The sequence below is a fragment of the Lycorma delicatula genome, chromosome 11 (assembly GCF_047948215.1).
Source record: "Lycorma delicatula isolate Av1 chromosome 11, ASM4794821v1, whole genome shotgun sequence".
NCBI lineage: Eukaryota > Metazoa > Arthropoda > Insecta > Hemiptera > Fulgoridae > Lycorma > Lycorma delicatula.
Genome location: NC_134465.1, coordinates 68,906,048 through 68,932,916, shown reverse-complemented (window position 1 = coordinate 68,932,916; position 26,869 = coordinate 68,906,048). Strand labels below are relative to the sequence as shown.

Genomic DNA, 26,869 nt, shown 5'->3' with positions numbered 1-26,869 from the left:
AAAAAAGCTATCTTTATTTATTGCACATTTTTTAACCTAATATTTTTCAGGTCTTGCTGTGTATAGTAGTAATGCAAACGACCCAAAAATAAATAAAAATATTTTGAGGGCAATATTGGTGGAAGGGAAGCCGATGAAAGTTAAAAATGAATCTATTTTTAGAATTTTTTTGTTTATTTAAATTTTAATAATATTACAATAAAGTTTCACCATAAATTCACCCACCCTATGATTTATTCAAAAAAATAAACCATAGGTAAATTTTTATTGGTTGTACATTTTTCTGTGGATTTTTACAGTAAATGTAGACAAGTCAAAAAAAGTTTTTGGAGGTGATTTTGGTTGTGGGAATAGAAAAAAGTTAAAAAAAAAATTGGATTTTTTCATTTTTTAAGTATCATTTTTTTTCCAGTATATAATAAACAACCAATACAAAATATAACAACTTTGTTATCAGTTATTTTTTAATAATTTTATTAAATCTTTAAATAATTTTGTTTATTTATTTTTTTCAGAAAGACGGCCACACCAGACTCTTAGTACGATTTTTATAATAGAAATATTTTAATCTTCACTAATAATTAAGGTATGTACAACTTACATTACTCTTATTTTGATTTTAAGTTGTCTGGTCGATTAAATAAAAATTCTCTTTTTTATATTGGAAAATAATGTGCACTATTATTATTATACACATACAAATTCTAAACTCTGTTGCCTGTGGAAGAAGTGGTAATTATTCGAGACGGGATTATATGCATTTGCATATTTTTTGTTACTTTCAGTAACCCATTCTCGCCGGTTATTGCATATTTTCGTTATATTTACAATATTTTTCGGTAGGGTATCTAGTTAATAAATGAAATCTTACGTTGTAGCCGGCCAAACCTATCAGCTGCACGGCTCTTAGACCGCACTTAGCAGCGGAACAGTATCTCTGATTGTTTATGTTTACAAAAGTAACAGAATGTTAAATAATCGTTAATTATCGATATATTTATTATTAAATTACTTACTAATTTTATGCTGATTTTGAAATAAAATACTAAAAATTACTATTTTTTTATTCATTAAAGTTGCATATATTGACACTTTTCATGCATATTTTAAGTATTTTTCATGCATATTTGCATGCATATATCAAGCATTTTTTGTTGCATGTTATCCGGTCTCTAGTCATTATGACTGAAATATGACTTGTTTTAGATTCATACAAAGCATATTTATTTAAGTCCCTTCTGCGAAGAATAAGAATTCTCTGATCTTGTTTCAAGGTTTAGAAAACTTTTTTTGCGATAATTAATACGTTTAATTAGATCGTAATAAATTTTACGTACATATCTTTATCTGGTTTCTTGGCGAGTTGGATTTGTTCGTAATTAACGGGGATTTTTAACCAAGCTATTTTAAATTTGGAATTTTAAACTTAAAATTCGAAATTAAAGTCTAAGTTTTTCTTATGTTTTTTTATCTTAAGTTTATTTTAATGAGAAATTAATGGACTTGTTTGTATCAGTTGAACCCCAATAAAGTTATTTTCGGATCAAATTGTTTTTTTTTATTATTAGTAACTATCTGGTTAATAAGTTTTTTTTATTTATTATTATTAAAGATAACTTAATTTTTTAAATCCTAATGTCTGATCGAGATTCGAACCTGGAACTTACAGATGAAAGACGAAGACGTCAATACTACGCTAAGAAAAGGGTGGATGCTAGTTGTTACTGTTTACACAACATAATTAAAAAAAGAAATTGCAAAATAATCATTTTTTCCCTGTTGTTATAGTAAAAATTGGAATTAAGAGGAAAGTTGAGCCAAATATAACTTTTGGAATTTGAATGTTGTGACTTAAATTTGCCGTTTTAATGGTGAAGTAGTAGCGTCTCGGTCTTTCATTCGTGAGTCCCGGGTTTGAATCTCGATCAGGCATGGCGTTTTTCATACGCTACAAAATACCATTTTCATATATCCACGTACAAACTATTCAAACCTTCTGTGATGATTAATTCATCAATAAAAAAAAAGTATTTAAATTATTTTTCTTTCTCCAAACCTCTTCAGGTACACTTTGTTTTAATTTTTTTTTATTCCCTCTTTACATTCTTGGCAACTGTTGAACTTTCTTTATTTCTCTAGGATTGACATTTTTTTGTTCATACCTCTAATTTTATTATATCTTTGGTTTGATTTCCTCCTTTTCATTTTTGGCAACAGTTAAATTTTATTTGTTTCTCTAGCATTGACTGTTTTTTGTTCATACCTCTAATTTTATTATATTTTGGTTTGATTACTGAAAAAATTTCTTTATCATTGACAAAAACGCTCGATTTTTATCTCAGCTGTATATTGTTTTAACGTTATAAAGTTCTGCTTGTTGAAATAATTCAAGTATTTTTTTGTAGTTAAACCGAAATTCTTTGTGTAAATTGTCAAAACAAATCGATTATTAAAACGATTAAGCAGCACTGGTTCTGTTAAAGTTGAATGGAAAATGATATTATACAATGAGTGGTACAGTCGTTTATGAATATGTACTATATGCTTATATATACTGATATAATTTTAATTTAATTGAATTCGTGTCTAAAAAATTGTGAAATTGGGATTAAGTATTCTTTATAATAATAATAATGCAAGTTATATAACTTATCGAATGATTGTAAAGTAAACACGTTATTATTTTCATACACGCAATAATTTATGATATCTTAATTCATAAATATATTAAATTTATACTTAATATAATTATTATGGGATGGTTTTGATAATAAATATTCGAGGGGAAAAAATTAGTCTATAATTAAACATCTCTTTCGATAATTTATCTTGCTAGAATTTCCATTAATTTAGTTTTAGTATGGTGAATATTTGCCTTACTCGGTTAATGCATTTTATATCAATTAAATGGTTTAATGATGTAGTATATATGTAATTACATAACTTGGATTGTCTGTCTTTCGATGTAATTCGGTGTCGTGAATAATGTAAATTCTGACAGAATAATCAATGTGTTTGTTACGTCACCACCTATCAAGTTCACTTTGTGAGTGTGGGTATATGTGTATGATGTGTATGGGTGTTCCCAGGCGCGCAAGTATATTTCGTATTTATATTTGAGTTAATATAACTCAAATCTAACGTATCTTAACGTTACTCCTAAATCCATTAGTTTAAAGCTTTTTTCAACATTCTATTCATAAAAAAACTTTTTACCTACTATAATATTCTAGATGTGTAGATCAAACCAAATAGACTATAGATATTTTATTAGGGATTATAGATTTAAATAAATGGATAGTAGATGAAGAGATTAAGTTGTATCAATACATATGTTGTTATTAGGGGAGAAAAGCGAATACGGGTTACATATCTTTCCCGGCTAGGAAAATTTTTATTTCAAATACACCACAGGGTTTTTAAATATTAAAGACTTAAATTACTTTAAAATCAATCAAATCAATTATAAAATGGAAAATTATTTTCAAAATCAAAACGATTTAAAAAAAATATATATTATACAAAACAAACTTATTTTTTAATTAAATGATGAAAGATTCACTTTCGTTTTATAGATTTATTTTCTGTTTGAAATAGTTCTGGATTATCTAATGAAACGTTATTCAATCATCTCCTCCCCCTCAAATAAAGAGTAGTCTTTCTAACTACTTGTTTCAATACATTCGTGTGTCTAGTAACCATCGTTGTACATGGTCTATGATTTTAATTAGTTTAGTTTTAAATTGCCAGAAACTAGTTCTTTGTAAACTTTTAACAGCTTATTACTTTAGATTTCTCCGTTACAAACTCTTCCCGTTTTACCTTTTGGTCCCGTTTTACCTCTTTTGGCAGATTTGGCTTAGAATCCTTAAAATTAATAACCAGTTGTTTAATTTCCTTATAAAGAAACATTTAAATTAAAATTTGTATTAAATATAACATCTCTTTGACTATATTAGAAGAAAATTATTGAAATGTTACGGGAACCGTCTTACCCATTTGTTATACGGGCCTAAAACTTAATATCAAATTAATATCTTACGCACAGAATTACTTTGAGCTAATTTAGTGCTTAGTAGTTTAGCCGATTAAAAAATATTAAGCATAATTTGAAACAAAATTTATTTTGGGTACGGCTAGTACCTTTACGAATCGGAATCAAATTTAATAGAAGTTAAAACTTGTGTATACGAATTTATTTTTTTCAATTTTCATAGTAATTCGTTTTGAAAATATATTAAAAAATCCCTTTCGGCACGCTGGAAGGCGGAGGTAGATTTCACCGGTGCTAAGTAGGAGATAAAAAATATTTCCACTTTAAAGGCAAGAAAAACTTGAAAATTTACTCGATACGACAATGGTTGCATGTGAAAAAAGTTTCTCATGTTTAGCATAACAAGCCCCATCTTCTTACAATTCCAGCAGTATTTTTGGTCATCCTTTGCCGTAAGGATTGGTCATATCAAAAACGTTTTCAGACAAAAGTTTTAAGTAATGTTTAGAGGACTAAAGACCACTTTAAACCGATTCGATACTGTGCCTATGATATTTTTTGTCTTTAAAACCAAATTTTTTCCATCCCCTTGGCCAGTGGTTTGTGATATCAAAAAACTTTACTTATATAAGTTTTAGGCCTTTATCCAAAGGATAGTAAGAACTTTAAACGAATTCGATATCTTAATAAGAAAGTTGTAACGATATTTTTTTTTCGAAAAAGTCTCCCACGTCCATCCCCATCGTCCGATTTTGCCCATTAACGAATTCGATCGAGATTTTGGGTCTTTGTATTTTATGTATCAATTTGAAAGTGATTGGCGCAAAATTACGACAAATCTTCAGGGAATCCTCAAGATTTCCTGATGGCGACTCCAGATTCAGTAGTGTATATTAATTTTTTTGTTATTTTTAACTGTAATTGGTGTTGTGTTTTGGTGCCATACGGTAAATAAATAAATACGACAATCATCGTGTCCTCAAGAAAGTGAAATATATATATATATACAAACTTTTAAACTGACGATGGTTTTGGGGTCTGGGGGATGTGAAACGCTAAAATATGGCGAAATTTTCCGGAAGTCGAATCATGGTACCCATTATAATAAATAGGTAGCTTTTTTATGAAATATATCTAAAAAGCTGACAATACAGTAGTATAACTTTCCCGCCAACGCGACGTTTTTCTTATGCACGGCTTACACACACATACAACACAAATTAATTTAAAGTATTTATCATTTTATTTAAATACAATATTTTTTATTTATTTAATTCAATGACTCTAACAAAAGCGCGCGCGCATACCGTATTCTATTCGCGCGGGCGCGGGTGTGGCTCTACTGGCGGCCGTTTTTAAGTAATATTTTACACTTTAAATATTATTCATTTATTTAATTGTATTTCTCACCTGTGATGTTACAACATCGCTGGTGTTAGAGGCTAAAAAGAAAAAGAAAGAAAGGCGACTACAGCAGCTGTACGTCAGTGCTACACTAGCGCTCCTTGTCGTGAGAGCGGGATACTAATGACACGCTGTACCCACTTAGCCATTAGTTTATTTAGAGTCTATTTGGACTTGTTGGTTGGAATATAAGTAGGTTATTTATTTCACAATTTTTACTTTCCCGTCTAGCGCTATAGCTCTAGAAGGGAAAGTATGGTAATCTGACAATCTGTTTTGACAGCCAAAGAACCCGGAAAACCAGCCTGATTTCATTTATTAAACGACTAAATCAGGCCAGTAGGAACTGTAACAAATTTTTCTATTTTTTGTTTATTATGTGGAACGCTTTAACATTGTTTATTATCTATTGTATATTACATGTATTTAACATGTATTTTTTTTAAACAAAATTCTAAATTATTAACAGATTTTGATAATAGAAATGTATTGTCTTACCTTTTTTGATATCAGTATCATTTTTTTAAAAACAGTTTTATGTATAGAACAGAAATGTTTTTTTTTTTTTTGAGCGGAAGAAATGATATTTGCTAGACTCTTACCGTACGGTTTATAATTTCATTGTAATTTTTTTTTGATATCACTGCGTTTTGTTAGATTAGTATTTTATTTGTTTATGAATTGCTGATTTTTATCTGATGGATTTATTATTAAAATTTATTGCCTTTAAAGAAAAAATAAATATACATTTCTTGAATTTCTCGGCAAATTTTTTTTGTTGATAGTCATGTCATTCACTTCATACCGTATTTTCCCTTTTTTTTATAAAACTAATGAAATGACATTTACAAATCGAAGATCTGTGATATAATATTGCACTTATTACTTTGTAAGTTTAACCCTCAAGTTTTATCGTATCCGTGGACACAGTTTTTATTTTATTATTAAATGAAGGTTTTTTAATTTTTTTATCAGTTACCTCAAATAGTTGTAATTGTATAATAAAAATTTTACCAATCGAATTTATTTCTGTTTTATGTAACAAATCTTTTTTCCCACATTTATAACAATTTCCTACTGTTTGTGTTGTTTGTGATTTATTAGGAGTTATAACTATTGTAAACTAATATTTTTATCTTCTTTAATGAAGTGATGGGAATTAAAAAATTGTTTCATGTTCAGTACTTTAATTAAATAAGATAATTTACTATTAAAACTAGCTCTAGGATGTTTTCTTTTAAATTTTGTTATTTCAAGTACATTATCAAGTTTTTGTACGCTATCTAGTACTACTATCAAGTACTGCTACCTAGCGGCACGATTCGTAAACACACGTTTTTGAGGAAAAGTGACATATTCGAGTCCCGCGGTTCATCAAATGGAAGAAAAATACGTCTAGCAGAAATCGAGGTATTTTTTGAAAATATTCTGTATAGCAAATTAATTGAGTTGAAGTATAATGTGTTCATGCTTATTTTTTAATTATTTTTACCATTTTAATTTCACTTATAGGTTAGGTCATGTTTAGAATTGTAAACATAGTTCGTTGATTTCGCCGTTCGTCCAGTTTCACACCCTTCTTCTTCTTCTTTTTCCTGTTTAGCCTCCGGTAACTACCGTTTAGATAATACTTCAGAGGATGAATGAGGATGAAATGTATGAGTGTAAATGAAGTGTAGTCTTGTACATTCTCAGTTCGACCAATCCTGAGATGTGTGGTTAATTGAAACCCAACCACCAAAGAACACCGGTATCCACAATCTAGCATTCAAATCCGTGTAAAAATAACTGGCTTTACTAGGACTTGAACGCTGGAACTCTCGGCTTCCAAATCAGCTGATTTGGGAAGACGCGTTCACCACTAAACCAACCCGGTGGGTTATCAGTTTCACACCCTAAGACCCCAAATCCTAACTTAGCTTAGGGTGGGATTTTGTTGGCTTCGCGAAGTTCTACCGAACTTCTTGAAAGCCAATCAGTCATTCATTCTGCCTTTAGTCATTCAGAAGTTTTACAGAATATGTGTAATCAAAATTATTAAACATTTTTCAGGAAAGAAGCCTGCAATAACTAAATTTTCACTTAGTGAATAATATTAACTGTAAAGTTATATGTATGTACATAAAATGCTTTGTTAAACATCAGTTGAAGGCAAAGTGTTAACTATAATAACGTCATATAAATATTTTAGAATAGAAGAGCTGTAAATTAAATTAACATACCACATCTACCATTCTGGGATAATTACACACAGACATACTCACACACACACACATACACATCATATATATATATATATATATATATATAATACAAAACATATAAGCCAGTAATTTCTCTGGTATTAAATAAACAGTTTAAGCCGGTCGGACTTATGAGGTGGGGGTGATATAACTAGCAAAATAGTTTTTTTTTTTTGTTGACCATGTAACTGGCCTTCGTGACGTTAGTGGTAGCATTCGGCCTTTCATCCGGAGGTCCCGGGTTCGAATCCCGGGCAGACATGAAATTTTCACACACGCTACAAATAATTCATTTCATCCTCTATGTTATACCTAATGGTGGTCCGGGAGGTTAAATTGAATTCAATTTAAAAAAATTAAATCTGCTAAATTAAACAATTAACTTAAACGTGTTTTGGTTTCAATTTTATTTTTTACTTTTTCATCAACAACCATATCTACATATTTAGCTGGTGCAACAGTTGTAATTATAAGGGAAAGGAAAATTTTGGGTCTGGAGTTTTTTGAAAATATCGATGTTTTGTGTGTTATCCACGTCTAATCGAAATACTGAAAAAAAGAAAAATTCCGGACAGATGTATGTATGTTGCCTTGTATTTTGATAAATATTTTTGGAGTGGCTGAATATTAAAATTTGGCTCAAATTTTCTATATTTATTTATTTTTGTTGAATTTTTAATTTAATAAGACAAAAGGATTGGGTATTTACCGCAATTATAAAATTTCAACTTTTTGTGTGGGTATTGACAATTTCTTAGAATTTCAGTATGGTTTCAATTTATCCTTAGAGCAAATATTAGATTAAATTATACTTTCCTGGCAAAATGGCTCTACAGCTTCTTGCTGCAAGAATGACAGTATAGTAATTAGTCAAAAAATAGGGTATGGATGTTCATCATTTCTCGACGTTTCATCTCCTAGGGAACCAAAAAAAAATTAAGAAAACGTAGGTGCTTCATACTACGTACGTGTGTTGGCCTGTTTGAAACTTAATAACTTTTGACTGGATAAACCGATTTTGATGAAATTTTGTACAGATATTCATGTATTTGGGGTAATTTCTTTGTAAAATTTTTGGGTTATCTCTTAGGGTGTGGTAGTTAGCTTTTTGGAGTCATTTTTTTCAAAAATTTGCAAAAATAACCTCCCTATATATTAAGTTCAGTAAATCCATATATTACCTTACCATTTTTAAAGTACATTTCCCCAAAATATCTCCTCTTTCCCATAAATCGAAAAATCGTTCTTTTTATTGCTAATTTTTTATATCTTCCTAAGAAAAGTAGTTGTATAACTGACAAAAACGTAGTTGGGGGGCAATATTAGGAGTAGAAGAGCCGATCAGAATTTAAAAATTTAGATTTTTAATTTTTTAAACTTTTAATAATAATGTTATAATAAAATTTCATCATGATTCATCCCCAGCCCCAAAAAAAGAAATCATACGTAACGTTTTATTGGTTGTATATTTTCTAGAGGAATTTTTTTCGTTTCTTTCATTTAACAATAGTAAAAGTAGAAAAAAAAAATTCTTGGAAGATTATTTTTCCGTTGAGGGAATAAGATACGGTGAAGTAAGATAATTGTAGTAAATAGGGTTTGTTTTTTTTTTTGATTGAGAAGTTTTCCTTTGCCAGGTCTATTATAAGATCTGGTACTCTGAAGAACCAACAGGATTGGTCAGCTTGACTAAGTAAGCGTACAAGAAACTTTTATCTAAATATTGACTGATCATCTTTTTTTTTATTCCGTAGAGAAAAGTCTAATAACTTGTAGTAAGTAACACGTGAAATAGACATTTTATACTTTTGAAGTATCTTTATACTTTATATCTACTGAACGCTGTTATTCTCACTACGTCTAAAAATGGATTGCTGTAGGTAGGAATCGGACGGACGTAAAACAACCAGATCCATATCATAGGCGTCAGTGTTGTTGATACTTATTAAAAAAATGAGTTCGTATAGTACGCAGTTCAAGTTGCGCTCGCACAAAATAAATTGAAGACACGTGTCATGTAGACTTGTATACAGAAAATACACACACGCACATATATATATATTTCTATGTGTGCCCGCGCGCGCTCACACGAGCGTTTGTTTTATATTAATCGCTAAACGTTAACATGATTTATCAGTTGTATTCAACTTCCTCTTTTTTTTCTTTTTACAGTACTTCTTTAGAAAATGTAAAAATAACTTTTGATTTTTTACAACTCTTTATTGTTTTTAATTTAATATCTTATATGGATAGTTAATTTAATTTATTCGGTTACAAAATATTACTTTTTAATTTTCTTTCGTATTATATATAAATGTATAAAAAGAAAACATTAACATATGACACGACATCTGATGAAATAAAAGACAACTAAATTTATTTTTCAACAAGCGTAGTATTACAATGTACGTTTAATAGTAAAATAACAATATCTCATTTCTATTATTTATTATTAAACAATAAACAGTCTTTTATTTAATTTCACAAAAGATTTTTAAATTAAAAATTTAAATTAACTTCCATCATATTTAACATAATCTAAACGTAATAATTATGTTGTTTTCTTTCTATGAATATTTTAAAATGATTCTTATTTATATTATTGTTAACGTTATATCGTTCTATTTTATGTAATGTTTATTTTCATTTTATTCATTACATTTCTTTTGTAAGGTTTTCTTTTATTTAAATGCATAACTGTTTTAATTTTATTTAATTGACATCATTATAGTGTGTTTAATATCTGAAGGCGGTTCCGTAGTACGCTATGACATCCCCTCCACTGTTATTAACATATAACTCTGCGACTTCTCTTCACACCAGCAGTCAAAGTCGTGTATTCCTAAAGTCACATCAATTAATTTGCAATGATTTACACCGTATCTAATTATAACGTCACTATTGTAGTAACGAAATATGTTCTGCTAATTTGTTATTACAAATAAAATTATTTACCCCTAATATTTTATTCAAGATGTATTTGAAGTAATTTATTTCTTGAAAGTTGTTTTTTTTTTTTTTTTTCAGGAATGTTAAACTATAGTTTTACTATAAATAAACAATGACGTAATACAAAAGTATATGAAATGAGTTGTTTATTTATTATAGGTTATAATGTTCGCCGGCCTCCGTGGCGCGAGTGGTAGCGTCTCGGCCTTTCACCCGGAGGTCCTGGGTTCGAATCCCGGTCAGGCATGGCAATTTTCACACACGCTACAAAACATTCATCTCATCCTCTGCGGAATGAATTGCTTGAGTGCGGACCCGGAGGTAAAACAAACCAAAAAAAAAAAAGGTTATAATGTTATGATTTTCTTTGACGTGGCGTAGTTATATAAGAACATTTTTAAATAGCACGTACGCATTACTTTTGTAGCAACTAGTTGCTCGTATTCCGCATGACGGGTTGTAGGAGTGATGTAGAGGAGGGAAGTAGACATCTTGAAGGGAGAACCCGCCTTTAAATTTTATATATACAATAGTATTAGTTCTATTTAAATTATACCGGTGGTATGTTTGATCTTTAAATAACTTACTTTTCGTAATATACTTACCTTTCGTATTGTACTTACCTCTTCGTAATATCTTTACAAAAAAATAATTTTTAGAAATCCTTCTCCGTCTGATCAGATTTTCTACGGGTTCATGAGGGGGACCACCTTTTCTTTACGGTTTTGACTCTCCTGAACGTGATTTTGCAATGTTAATATACATATATATCTATGTATAAGATCTTTTTGTCTACTTTACCGGACGCAAATGTTAATCGATTTTGACGAAACCTAATGTAGTAATTTAAAATTATTGGGAATAAAGCCTTATTGAATCTCAAGTGAATCGGCTCACAGGAACCAGATTTAAAGCCAAAAGACGTGTTTTTTGATAGATTATCAGATTCTTTTGTTTTACTGGGCACAATTTTAAACTGATTTTATTGAATCTTAGTAGGATGATGTAAATCTAGTAGAAATAGAATCCTATTAATTTTTAAGCGAATTAGTTCACAGAAAACGGAGTTAGAAGTGAAAAAAAAAACTGATTTTTGGGTACGTTTTCATATGTAAGGCTTGAATGGTGACATGAAAGAAAGTCAAATTTTTTACGAGCACCACCATGTGCAAGCTGGTTTTCTGATCGTCCCAAAACAGATCAAGTTTGTAGCCCAAATAAAATGTTTACGAGTACCGCTAGGTGCGAGCCGATTTCGCAGCGATTCAGATTCAGAATATGACATTTGAAAGCCAAAATCAGATTTTTTGAAACGCCGCCAAGTGCCACCTAGTTTCGCTATAGTACTTCAGTTTCGCAATAATCCAAAATGTGATATGAAAGTATCCAAAAATTAGTTTAATTATCCAAATTAGTATCCAAAAAAAATCAGTTTTGAAGTTTTAATTGGTTTGGGTCTGTTTTTGATCATTTTAAAACTTGTAGACGATTCTAAAATCACACAAATTATGGGTAACATTATCAAAATGGGTGGTTGGGAGTATTAAGCAATTGATGCAGTTATAACTCAACAACTATGTGAAAAGGAGGAAAAATAAAAACAAATATTTACAAATTTTTGTAAAATAAGTGTATAGGTCATCGAAAAAGGTTGGAGCAATTAAAATATTGTATCTCAGTAACTACTGGACATAATCAAACGAGTATTTTTTTTTTAAATTCACCACTCATAAAGTTTTTTACATGTATTATTGTACAGTCTGTTAAAATGGAATTATTAACACTTGAGTGATTACCATGAATTGAAGCTTTATTCTATTTATTTGCTTTTTTTACACATTTTTTTAAAATATTTAAAACGTTAGGCCTTCTGAAAATGTTTATTATGTTATATATATATTAAAAGAAAAAGAAAATAATTTAATTAAGATAAACCGTTGTGGGTGGATAGACTAATTTTGTTTCTCTTTCATACGTAGCGTTCTGTCTAAACTTTCCCCTCCTATCATACTTCTTTCACACGACTCTATCTATCTTCTTTCCTCTTCCGGTTCTAAAGCCACCTAAATGTTTCGACCTCTAAACAAGAGAAGCAGAGGTTACCTGATTTATATCTTCAACCAAAAACAGCCTCTCGTTTTAAATAAAATCACCACGCAGCCGTTATTCGGTCCAACAACACACCTACATTTCTCCATTCCCTTCTAAAAAAGCAAAACATTAACACGTAAAAATTAAGAACTGTTTACTATTTTCTTAGGGTTTTGGTCTACTAAATAGTAGTAAGTCTTCCAATAAATAATTCTTTAGTTTTATTTTAATAACGGAACACCGAAATAGCTGACTGGTTTTGTTATTTGTTTAAGTTTAGTTTCTTAACTGTTATTGTTTGTAAGAAAGTGTAATTATTGCTATCAGTTAATAAATTACTCGTCATTCTCTATATATACATATATTGACGCTTTGAATTTTCCTGTGTCCAAAAATACAAAAATCTTGGTTAAAGAATTCTTAGTTCATAGTTATTCTGGCTTAGTGTATCAGGAATTATTTTGCCTAAAATCAGTAAATTTATTTTAGTTACACAGTTTATTATTTCTACTCTATTTATACTTTTATTTTTGTGTATGAGAGAGTTATCATGTGGGAATAATTTTCTGTTAATTTAATATATATTTATCTTTATAAACAAAAATTTAAATGTTTGTTTGTTCAAAATCTTAAATCTCCGAAAGTTCTTCACCGATTGCTTTGAAATTTTGACACAACGTTGCATTCCAATAGGCGCGTGTTTTTTTTTTTTTAAAAAAAACAGCGCTATCTGTTGGATTTAAAAGCAACATACGCTATACTAAATATTTTATGATTCCATGTCATTGTTTCGCATATGTGTGCCCGCTGTAGACTAAAAAACTGCTGGACCGATTTACGTGCGGGGTAAAAGGGAGAAAGGGAAACATCGGGAAAGGGAAAGAGGGGAAAAATAAATGGAAAGAGAAAAGGATAAAAAGAATAGTAAAGAGAGGGAAGGGGAAATAAGTAAAAGAGAAGTGTGGAAAGGAAAGTTGGAAGAGGGGATTGGAGATTGGGGGAGAGGAAAGATGATATAATAAAGGGAAAATGGAAAGGTTAAATTTTGTGAAGTTCCGTAATGTTAATTTGTTTATGTTTTATCAAACTTTCAATTGTGTTGTTCATTTAATCTACATATATACTCAAATTTTCTTTTTTTTCCTGTTTAGCCTCCGGTAAAATGAAGATGATATGTATGAGTGTAAATGAAGTGTAGTCTTGTACATTCTCGGTTCGATCATTCCTAAGATGTGTGGTTAATTGAAACCCAACCACCAAAGAACACCGGTATCCACGATCTAGTATTCAAATCCGTGTAAAAATAACTAACTTTACTAGGACTCGAACGCTGGAACTTTCGACTTCCAAATCAGCTGATTTGGGAGACTCGTTCACCAATAGACCAACCCGGTAGGGTTATATACTCAAATCTAGCAGTAGCGAAGCATTGCTGGGTCTACTAGTATGTATATTTGTTCTAAGAGGATATATATACTGAACTAGAAAAGTAAAATAAGAAAATATACAACTTGATAAGCTTTGTTTGGTATTTCTCCGTTTATTAATAAAATACGTAGTGTATAAATAAAAGTATGTTAATTATTTGCTTGTTGGTTTTTACGTATAGTTAGATATATAGTGCTGATATTTCCTTATAATAGATTGCGTTCGGAAAGTCGCTGTGCAGTATGCTTTGGAATTATGTGATGCTCTTTGTTCTTTCGGCGTTAGGTTGGTTGCCCTGTAGGTTCGTTGGGCGTTAACCCACCGGGTTGGTCTAGTGGTTAACGCGTCTTCCCAAATCAGCTGATTTGGAAGTCGAGAGTTACAGCGTTCAAGTCCTAGTAAAGCCAGTTATTTTTACACGGATTTGAATACTAGATCGTGGATACCGGTGTTCTTTGGTGGTTGGGTTTCAATTAACCATACATCTCAGGAATGGTCGAACTGAGAATGTACAAGACTACACTTCATTTACACTCATACATATCATCCTCTGAAGAATTATCTAAACGGTAGTTACCGGAGGCTAAACAGGAAAAAGAAAGGTTCGTTGGGCGTTACTCACTAACATACCGTCAGTTGTTGATTTGTGATTTGTTTTGTTTATCGGAATCAATAATTGCGATAAACGTAATGTAATGCGTTATTTAGGTAAAGGAACGCATTTATCTCGTTGAATACGTCTTCCTGAAGGTGACAAGTAAACTGATTTAGTGAACCAAAAGTTTTCTGAAAAATTTCCAAGAACTCCTGTTCCTCACTGCGATGCAATACAGTTCGAACTCCTTTGTTCTGTTTATAGTTTTTTTATTTATACATATTTATTATTTTGTAACAATATCAAATAACAATTAAAATTGTAATAAATTGCACAGATTTTTTTTACCAGTTTATTTTGAATGTGAATTTTATTTTTTTTACCTTCTCGACCACCGTCACGTATTCGCTTCAGAGGATGAGATGAATGAGAATGATAATTTTTGTAGCGTGTGAATATGTCATGCCTGACCGGAATTCGAACCCGGGATCTGCGGATGAAAGACCGAGATTCTACTACCACTCGCGCCACTACAAATAAGTAATATATGCAGTGTTAAAAAAATCTGATGTGGACACTCCATGACTTCCTTGTACACCTATTAAATTACATATAAAGATTTTTTGCTGCACTTTATTTAAACTTATTTCATTTGAAAATGAGATACGATCCTCCAAAATAAAGTAGACAGTTACACAATTGCTGAAACTAGAGAACGGATGCACAAATTAAGATCAGAAGAATTATATCAAATCAAAGAGTGATTAAATGATCGGCAACAAAAAACAAATAAACGAAATGATGATCAACTCCGACTTAGGGAGAATATTGTCCGACAATATCAGAGGAGTAATGAACTAAAATATAAGAATTTTTTGCCATTTATTAAATATCGGGCATGTATGCCTCAATGTATATGTTGTTCTTGTGAGGGTCTATTTTTCAGTCACTCTGTAGTTAACTTTAATGTACATAAAATTAAACAGAAATTCCAGAATAATTAAATAAAATTAGACAAGAAAATCCAAAAATAATAAGATTCTAAATTATATTTTTCAATTAATATTAAATTGTCAGATGTTTCACCAGATCTATTACATATACACATTTTTAAAAGTACATAAAGTTTCATTTCGCTACTTCTAATTTTTTTCATACTTTTTTTATTGTTTTTATTGAATTATTATTTTTTATTTTTTTTTATAATCGCCGGTTAATAATTATAAATCAATACAATTAACTTAAAAAGATTTGAAAACATAAATTAAAAAAAAAGAGGGAAATGAAGTGTGATTCGAACCGATGTCTCTTAACTTGAAAGATCCAAATATTTCATTAATTAAAATTTTATTTGGCTGTAAGTCTGGAACCAATGAAAAAAGTACCAGTTATGATATATCGTTGAAAAGCTCTCAATGAGGGCTTATAACTGCAGTTAAGAAAAAGTCAAAAATCCAATTTTTTTTGTTTTTTTGGACGTTTTTGATTCAGTTGATTGCAATCAAAAGAGGAGGTGCACAATTATATTTTACATTAGTTCTAAATCCAAAATTTCAACATCATATGACTAATAGTTTTTGAGTTATGCAAGATTTATACATATTACGTGCAGACGCACGCCGAAACTAGTCAGAATGGATTCAGGGATGGTTAAAATGGATATTTACGTTGAAATTTGAAAACCCAAATTTTTCGCGATCACAATATTTCCTTTTCTTCGTACAAGAAAGTAAAAATAGGGGCATCTTTAAATAATTTTTCAACTGTTAACTCAAAAAAAAAACCGGATGCCACGGATAAAAGACCTAAATACTACCACTCCCGCTTGGAGTCTGCTGCACTTATTCGTTTCCATAAAAAATAAAATAAATAAATAAAATAGTGTATGTTCAGTACTACGGAAATTTGTTAATCGATAACAGCAAAAGTTAAAATAAAAATAAAAAAAACAAATTATAATGAGTAAATGAAGCCATTTAATAGAAAAAATCAATTATGTATGTAGTAAGAATTGGTAAAGCATCTTTTGAAGCGTTATGACTGAAATGTACTTCTGTATCGTTTTGTGAAACATTACTATTTTTATGAAAAAGGGAGTTGGAAAAAACTCACATAGCAACATAAAGGAAATTGGAGAAAATTAAATGTACTAAGTGAAAAATTTAATAACGAACACGGTAAGTGAACGAAAATATAAGCTTTGTCAGAATAGAAGAGTTAACTGACTGGGAATATCACAATAAAAGAAAATTTGATTAAAATACTGTAATAAGGATTAGTAGAAGGTTTATGAAAATAGAACTGAAAAGAGTAAAAAATAATAGAAAATTATTATGTTTTTTTAATTTTAACCAATAGGAACTCAGAAGTTTACAAGAAAATAGAGGAAAATGGTGCAGTGGATCTGCTTTAGGGCGATAGTCTTATAATGATGTAAATCGTTTGACGTAAGAAAAGCCAGAAGTTAAAGAATTTAAAATAACAAAAGATTAAAACAATTAGACCGTGGAAAAAAGCTACTTTAATTTTAATAACCGTTTAATGATGAAAAAAAAAGGTTTTTTCATAATAAAAATGACGAGAGTTATATCCAAAAAAAAACTTATTTCAGAAATGGGGAGTAAATTAAAAAAAAAAAATTATAATTCTATAAATATCCTTATACTTGTATATATAAGTTAAGCTAAACAAATTTGCTTAATTTATTTTTATTGCTTAATTAGCTTAATAAAGGCTAAAATAAGAAAAAAATGTAAAAATCTTTTTTCCATTTTAGGTCCGGGGGTTATAATTAAAAAAAATAATAATTAGACTTTTTTCATATCTTTATGAAGTACATACTTTCTTAAAACTTCTGAATTTTTTTTTCTTAACTTTTGGGACCACGGTTAGGTATTTCTTCATATGAGTGACAAATGTAGCGTGTGAAAATACCATACCTGACTGGGATTCGAGCCCGGTACCTCCGGATGAAAGGCCGAGACGCTACCACTCGTGCCACGTAGACCATTGGAAAGTATTTGAACCGAAACTACCGAACAAAGCGAGTGTAGGTTAAGTTTGCTTAGATTGATAAATCCACCGGGATGGTGTAGTGGGGAACGTATCTTCCCAAATCAGCTGATTTGGAAATCGAGTGTTCCAGCGTTCAAGTCATAGGCAAGTCAGTTATTTTTACACAGATTTGAATACTAGATCGTGGATAACGGTGTTCTTTGGTGGTTGGGTTTCAATTAACCGCACATCTCAGGAATGGTCGAACTGAGACTGTACGAGACTACACTCATACATATCATCCTCATTCATCCTGTGAAATATTATCTGAATGGTAATTACTGGAGGTTAAACAGGAAAAAGAAAGAAAAGATTATGTTTATAATCTTATTTATTTACTAGCTGCAAACTGTTAGACCTACCGGGCAGGTTGCCCTGGCGGGCAGTGTCTCGGAATGGGATTATTAGGTGTCAAAAATTGATTACCTCTTGTGCAAATATATATATGTATATATTTTTTTAATGATAAAAATTAATACAACGAAAGTTAAATTAGAAATTGATACTTACTAATCGGCATTTTCCGTTAGTGATCGGTAAATTCCGGTGCCTACTTTTTCGTTATAGTTCATTATTTTATGAAGAAAAACCATCACATAAATTAAAAAAAAATCTGATGTGGACAACACATGACTTCCTTGTACGCCGATTAAATTACATTTACACATTTTTTTAAAATAAAAGTACATAAAAGTTTATTTCATTAAAAACTTATATATATATATATACACACATATCTTCTTTTTTATTATTGAATTATTATTCATCCTAATTTTTTTTACAACGAGAGGTTAAATTATTAATAAACCAATATATTTAAATTTAAAAAAAGTTAAAAAAAAAGGAGATGAAGTCGGATTTGAGCCGATATGGCTTCCCCTTGTAATTCCAAATATTTCATTAGTTAAACTATGGACCAATGGAAATAAGTACGACCGATGATATATCTCTCAATGAAGGAGTATTATTGCAGTTTAGAAAAAGTCCAAAATCCAATTTATTTTTGGATTTTGGGTTATTTTGGACACCGGATGATACAACTAGATGTTACAATTATGCATTTGTCATAAAATTACTAAATCTATAAAAATATATAGTTCAATGTATTAAGATTAAGTATTTTAATATGTATAAACAATCGGTCTTGGATACACACACACACACATATATATATATATATATATACATAACATATAGAATATTATATGGAGTTGGATTAGTCATTAATCATTTATATTATATATGTTAAATAATGTAATTGTGATGAAAATTCTCACACTTTTATTTGGTTAAAATTACTTGTTACCTTGATAGTGGGAAGTCTATTTTTGTCATAAAATCTAACGATTTCTTGTTGTATTAGATTAAGCGTTAATAGAATTCAGGGTGGATACGTGTTTTACCTGAAAAAAGACACTTTTGAACGTGCTATCAAAAATTGTCACCATTTAGTTTGCGTTGTAATATATTTTTTTACATCAAAATATTTGGTCAGTGGTCCTTTAAAATAGTTTCCACAATGATACCATTTCTAAGTAAAATTTTTTAGTTGTCTCTGCATTCTTGGGTGGTGTTGTCGTATCATTACAACAAAAAAAATATATTCCTTTCGGCACGCCGGAAGGCAGAGTTAGACTTCACCGGTGCTAAGTAGGGGATAAAAAGGTTTTCCACCTTAAAATTAAGAAAAACTTTCAATTTACTCAATGCGACATTGGTTGCATGTGAAAAACCGTTTCACATGTTTAGCATCCGACAAATCTCACCCTTTTACAATTCCAGCAAAATTTTCGTCATCCCTTGCCATAAGGGTGGGTCATATAAAAAATGTTTTCACATAAAGGTTTTAGGTAATGTTTAAAGGACTAATGATAACTTTAAACCGGTTCGATGCTGTGCCTATTAAGGGAAATATGATTTTGTAATGCCCTTAATTGACTAACATCAATTCTGAAATAACTTATCAACCAAACGTTCAAAACCATTTTCTATATACTGTTTTGTTCTATCCCATAAATTTCACATTGCTGCTTGTTTCATGTTACCTATCTTTGCTTTTATTTCTTCTTAATTGAAGGCATTAAGTTTGTTAATTTGATTAGATATGCTTTTACAACACTATTTTTTGATAAAATAGTCACGAACTAAAAAAAATTGAATAATTAGTAAATCCTATGTAAATAACAGGTCTGGCATGGTCTATACATGGTATATATATATATATATATATATATATATATACCATGTAGGAGAAGTTTTGTAAAATTATCAAAACTAGAAATCATACAGACAAAACTAAGTTTCCGGTGTGAATGTAAAATTTATTTCATCAAAATTATTATCTTTTAAACCATGTTAAAAATTTTTAAATGTCGATTTGCGAGTTGTTCAGAGTACATATGTCTTCGGTGTTTCCGCCTTCGGTTAAACTCTCGCCGGCGTGATTGTACCGAACGATTTGATATCTCAGTGGTCTATTTCGTACAACTTCAGTAAAAACCACATTTTTCGTCGTGCAAATTTTGGAACCTTATCATTTTTTTTTTGTATTACTTCGTGTATCGATCAGCATTCTTTTCCGGTTAAAAACAAAAAAAAACCGGCTATACGGCATTAGGTTTTTGTACTCGTAAACCATATACTAGAAACGAATCATAAGTTTGAAAATGTTATTATTTATTCCGGGAAAATATATTACCTACACTTTCGAGTGGTAGTGTCATCGCTTTTCTTTTAAAATTTTATAAAATTTTAAACTTTATTCGTTAATTTCACGCCATTCAACAGCTTATAATATGCAATTGTCATAAAATTACAAAATCTATAGAAATACAATGTTCAAGGTATCAAGATTAAATATTTTAATATATGTAAAAAACAATCGGTCATGTATTAATATATATATATATATATATATATATATCATTTTGAAAATTAAATGGAGTTGGATTAGTTAAGAATCATTTTTGTTATGTCTATCTGATAAAACGATCGTGATGAAATTTATGTTTTTTGTATTCCGTCAAAATAATTTGTAATCTGAAAACGCGGGCAGTTATTGTTTCTGAAAAAAAGGAAATATATCCTGTATTAGATTAGGTGTTATCAGAAATCAGGGAGGGTACGTATTTTATCAGCAAAAATTTGACGCATTCCAATTGGTAGTTTTATTCACACCTTCTTATTGGTTAAAACATTTGTCGCATTCGAATTGGTAGTTTTATTCATACCTTCTTATTAGTTAAAGCATTTGCCGCATTCCAATTGGTAGTTTGATTCACACCTTCTTATTGGTTAAAAAATTTGCCGCATTCCAATTGGTAGTTTGATTCACACCTTCTTATTGGTTAAAACATTTGCCGCATTCCAATTGGTAGTTTGATTCACACCTTCTTATTGGTTAAAGCATTTGCCGCATTCCAATTGGTAGTTTTATTCACACCTTCTTATTGGTTAAAAAATAGGGATGTCGATTGGTCAGAATATACAGCTTCTTTATTGGTCAGTTCTTTTTACTTTTGTTATTGTTTGGAAGTTGAACTTTTTGATTGGTTTGTCGTATTCATACCAAAGATTAGTTTGGATAACACGGTGTACTAAATGGTTATTTACTGAAATAGTCTTGAGTGGGCGGTAAATCTTCAAGTGTAATCTGAGATATTCGACGGTGCATGTGTATTGCAATTGGTTAAATTTTCATCGTTTTGCTTTTGGAGGAGTACAATCGTTTTTGCGTCATATTTAATTTTTTCCCCACGTTAAGTTTTTGTTTAGAATGGGAAAAATGAATACAGATTTTCAACAACTTGCACTATTTTCAAAAACATATAAATAAGGTATATAAAGCATTATATATTCGTATACAATATTCTGCGATTATAAATTTTTTTTTTGTTATCATTAAATAATTATTTATTGTAATTTTTTTACAATTACAGGTTAATAATTATTAATAAATCAATATATTTAAATTAAAAAAGACAGTTAAAAAAGATATAAGTATATATTAAGTCAGATTCGAACATATGTGCATTGTAAGATCCAAATATTTCATTAATTAAAATTTCATTTGCCTATAACTCTGGAACCAATGAAAATAAGTTACCACTTATGATATATCGTTGAAATCTCGTAATGATGGCTTATTACTGCAGTTAAGAAAAAGTCCAAAATCCAAATTTTTGGGAATTTTGAGCTTTTTTGGACACTTTTGTTTCAGTCAAATACAATCTAAAGGAAATATGCACAAGTAGATGTTACAACAGCGCTAAATTCAAAAATTCAACATCTTAAGGCTAAACGTTATAGAAGTATGCGAGATGGACACGTACATACATACATACAGACGTCACATTGAAACTAGTTAATGTGGATTCAGGGATGATCAGAATGGATATTACCCTTGAAATTTGGAAACGAAATTTTTCGCGGTCCTAATACTTCCTTTACTTCGTACAAGGAAGTAAAAATATATTACGAATATACATTTTTGCATATATATGTATAATAATATAACAAGTATACACCTGGACCACCTCGAGACAAATACTAACGAATCGGGATTCTCCGCTAATGATCGGTACATTCCGGTGCTAAGCTAAGAGGGGCGGACACATACACAGATCCACATACAAATGCCTTTTAGTAGGGTAAGATTTATTATTTAATTATTATTATTATTATTATTATTATTATTATTATTATTATTATTATTATTATTATTATTATTATTATTATTATTATTTAAATATGAATTGTAGATAACAATTTGGGTTTTAATAGATTTCTTTCTCAGATGCCTCTGATGAAAATCGAAATTTGTTTTTTCGCGATATCCCTAACCCGTTAACGAGTTTTTTATATATATAAAATTATAATGATCAATGCCCAATATATAGAAATATTTGAGGCTAATTTGAAGAAAATCGGTTATACGTAATCCTTAGATATAAGGCCAAAAACTGTGAGATATACACGCATGTGCACTACATACACATGATTTTTGGTCTAGATGAACAAGTAGGTCCCTAAAACGAGTGTTTTTTTGCAAAAAAAAGCCCGATACCCAATTGACATGATTTTCATGCTTTCTCCATTAGTATTAGTATTGTAGCTATATTCCTCGTAATATTAATTACTATTGATGGGATACTGTTTCATAAAACGTTTGATTTATAATATATATACGATGTCAAAACTGTTTTACTATTTACCCATTAATACAAACATTAATTACGTCAAATAAATATTAAGATAAAGATTTATATTCGAATTATTATTATTAATGTCTCACATGTTTATCACATCTATTTTCAACGTGCAGGACGTAATGGTATTTGATAAATTATCAGGAATTTAATGTAAAATCAACTGATATAGAAGTCAACTACTATTGGCCGATTTTGATCTTTTAATGCCAATGTGCTTGCTTCGATATTTCTTTTCCTTTTGGGTAAATGATTATTGTCGATATTATTCAGTGCGATCAAATGATAAGAAATGTACACGATAAAATTAACGCGCACATCATTTGTCTTGAGCATAATGACATTGAGTAACAATTGTTTAGTAATTTTTTTAAAGTTATGTTAAACGGTTACATCTATAGTTGAACAATATATTTTTTCTCTTTTTCTTCTTCTCCCCCAGGCCGGATCCTGCAGTTATGTATTACACAGCCCAGGGAAGTGTCCTTTACTCTAACGGACCTCCAAGTCTCGGCCCGCCGGTCGGATCTCACTTTGCGCCCCCCTCAAAACCCCAGAGTAGGATCCACCACGTTCGGCTTTACCGTCCCTGGGTCTTCACTTCAAATTCATAACATATTTTGATAATAGAAGTCTAATGTCTTACCTTATTTGATATCAGTATCATTTTATTAAAAACAGTTTATTTATATTACGGAAATATTTGTTTTTTGAACGGAAGAAATGATATCTGCGAGACGCTTACCGTACGGTTTACAATTTCATTGTAATTTTTTTTTATATACTATACTAAAATAATTTATTTAAAAATACGCAAAATATCTATTGTAAATTATTTTTATCATGGCGAAGTCACAATAAACGATGTTAACTTTTAGTTTATCAATCAGTGATAATATAAACAAACACTATACTTTAATTTAGTTAGCTTATATTGTTCAAGTAAACAGACCGGCGCGTTCAGGCGGTCGATTTACAAGCATCTCCTGTAAATCCTGATGCATATAAAAGAAACTATAATGAACGATTTGTTTGATAATGTTTATTGTTATCAGTTTTAGATTTATCTTAGTTGAATTATTTTCAAATTTATTTTCATATTACTGTTTTTTTATAAAAACTGTAAATTTCCCCGATTTCTCGAAAAGTTTTATCGTTTAAATAAATAATTCCTTGGAATTATCTCTGATTCCCTTTCGTCCTGAATAAGTTACTTAATGCGTATTAACTGTCTCACTGGTTCCATTTACAGCAACAGGCTGGTGTCAAGTGATGGCTGTTTTAGTAGCCGCGCTTTAATCTGGTCAGGACTCAGTCTCCGATATCTTGTTTATTGAAAGTGGGATTGCTTATTTAGCCTAAAATGTTTTGTAAGCGAGTGGCTGTGGTTCTTTCGATTATAGCTGTACCTAATCCCAAACCTAAATCGATTCTATTTAAAGTATACGAAATTAAAATGTTCTCGGTCATTGACACAATTTATTTGCTATTCAAATAAAACCGAAAGAGATATTCAGTTCCTTTGATATAGAGTGTGTTTTCAAAAGTTCTGAATAATTAAATAATTTTTGTTCTATTAATTAATAGGTGGAAGGTTGAGTTTTTTTTTTCATATTTACTGGTACAATAAAACTCCTGTATTTGGACTAAGGGGGGTAAATTCTCATGTTAATCTGAATGTTAATAAACACATATATTCCAAAATGCAACGATCCGTGAAAATGTAAAATTTCAATTTTCTGATTGTTTTTTTAATGTTTTTCACCTGTATTTATGTTACAAAAAAAAATCATAATTACTTGGATAAAAATGCTCTGAAAATGAACATTCATCGATGGCTGAACATCGAAAGAGATTGCATTTCAAAAATCTAGTTGTAAAAATATTTTTAATTTTGTGTTTTACTTATTACGCAGGAAATAGTATCTGGTAAAAAGTGTATATTCATATATTAATGGATTATGTGCACGGAAAATTATCAAGTTATACTACAGACTTAAACAAAAATAACATTCTAAAAAAATTACCTATTAATTTTGACGATATTTTTCAATTAAAATGGTATTACAGTTATCGAACGCTTTTCAACTAATATTCTGATTAGTAATGATTTTCTTACTCTCAGAATAATCTGCTTAACTGTGCGGATAGTCAGAACCGTCACTCTATGCTACGATGCGGGACTATGTGGGGGTGGCGCAGGCACGCAGACTGTTCGGGAGAGCGGCCGTGTCCGAACACGGCCATCTCCTGGACATCTGCCGAGAGGACCGTACTCCACAGGGTATAAGAAAACAGCCTCATGCCGTATTAAATGAACCAGTGTGAAGAGGCGGTACGAGTCATAAAAATGACAAACCAGGCTTAGGAGCCTCTATATCGCGTAACCTATAAATGGAAACCGCGCGAAAATTCCGGCCACGAAAGTGACCGTTTTCGCCATTAAATTTTGTTAAAACTATAAAAAGCTAGACAACACCCCACATCGTCCCACGAAGAGATCACAGTTTCATTTAGTCAGCATATGTGACTCCCTCCGGAGAACAGGGTGCATTTCTCCCTCCAAATAACTAGGGCTCCGGTAGGCGCACTTCTGGTAGCCCATTGGTGCTGGTACCGAAAGGACTTCAGGGGATGGACTGAAGGGGAATCACGCCCGGATTACTGGGTTCAAAAGCTTAGTCTCCCACGGTCAGAACCAATAAATAAATTTCTCGATGGTCCATAATGATAGGAACGCAAATTACCAAATCCGTCCATAAATAAAACTTAAAATTTATAATCGCCACTAAATAACCGATGAAATCCGCCCGAAGTAGAAAGATACAGCAGCAAGGGACATTGTCCAGGCCCTGCGACCTGTAGGGAGAAATATTGAAACACCCGCCATTCTTGTGTTCCGTTCCCAACTGTGCGGAATAGAAAATTGTTTAAGGATTTATTCCCAAACTGATGTAACTTGCAGATGTCTAATGATGTGATAGTATGGAAAATCTTTCATGTTTTTGTCGCACGTGCTAACATTTAAAAATCTTAGTTTATAGAACGATTATTTTTGTTGTAAATTTCTTTCATAAGGAAATATAATTTTTTTAATTAGGATTTTCAGATTTTTAAAACTCCTTTGTGTGTTTCATTTTTATTAATCCTTTTTCCTTAATATTTAAATAGGGTTATACCCCAATTGACACATATTATTTCCATTTTACTTTCCCGTCTTGATAGTGCTAGCTCTAGAAGGGAAAGTATTGTATTCAGTCCAATTTTGGCATATGTGGTTTTCACCGGATCTTGACATTTTGACACCTAAAGAACCCAAAAAAACCGGTTGGAAATTTTCCGGATGTTAATGTACGTTTGTATGTGTTCAGTGTTGGCTTCTAAATCACCTTATATCTCCAGAACTACTGGACCGATTTTGATTAAACTTTGCCAGATTTTTTCTATACGTGAGGCATTGATACCTTTAGAATTTCAATTTAAAAGGACAAGGGAGTGAAGTATAAGGCAAGGTCATCCTCAATATCTCGTGATTTCGCCTAATTACGTCATATTTTTCTTAGGGACATTTGTTAACGATTAAAAAATATTTTAATTTAAGTTGTGTGTGTAAGCCTTGAATCAGAAACAACCCGCAATTGTCATTTTTTCTAAAGATCCGTTTCGAGAAAGTCCTATAACTGTGTTGTCAACTTTTCTGATCTATATTGATTTTTTCTATAATCTTTGAGGTTTGTTATGATTCCTACTTTTCATAAGGAGATTTCTATGGCTGCTTTGCCTGTTGTTTCATTTAGTTCGTTAATTTTGGGAAATTGCATCTTCTAATTTTTGCGAGAAATGCTAAATAATCTACTAAAATAAGACATTTTAGATTTCGGTTTTTGATTTCCATTTTAACGTT

At 30.5% G+C, this 26,869-nt stretch overlaps 1 protein-coding gene across 4 annotated transcripts in view; it reads left to right on the top strand.

Annotated features, from left to right (window-relative positions):
• The window catches only part of LOC142332235 (uncharacterized), a 670,235-nt gene that overhangs the window by 410,513 nt on the left and 232,853 nt on the right, over positions 1-26,869 (top strand). For 3 of the 4 annotated variants that reach the window (XM_075378533.1, XM_075378534.1, XM_075378537.1), the window contains one exon: positions 516-586. The gene's annotated coding sequence lies outside the window, so the exon portion shown is untranslated. The remainder of the gene's footprint in view (positions 1-515; positions 587-26,869) is intronic. The other variant, XM_075378535.1, reaches the window with a different exon arrangement.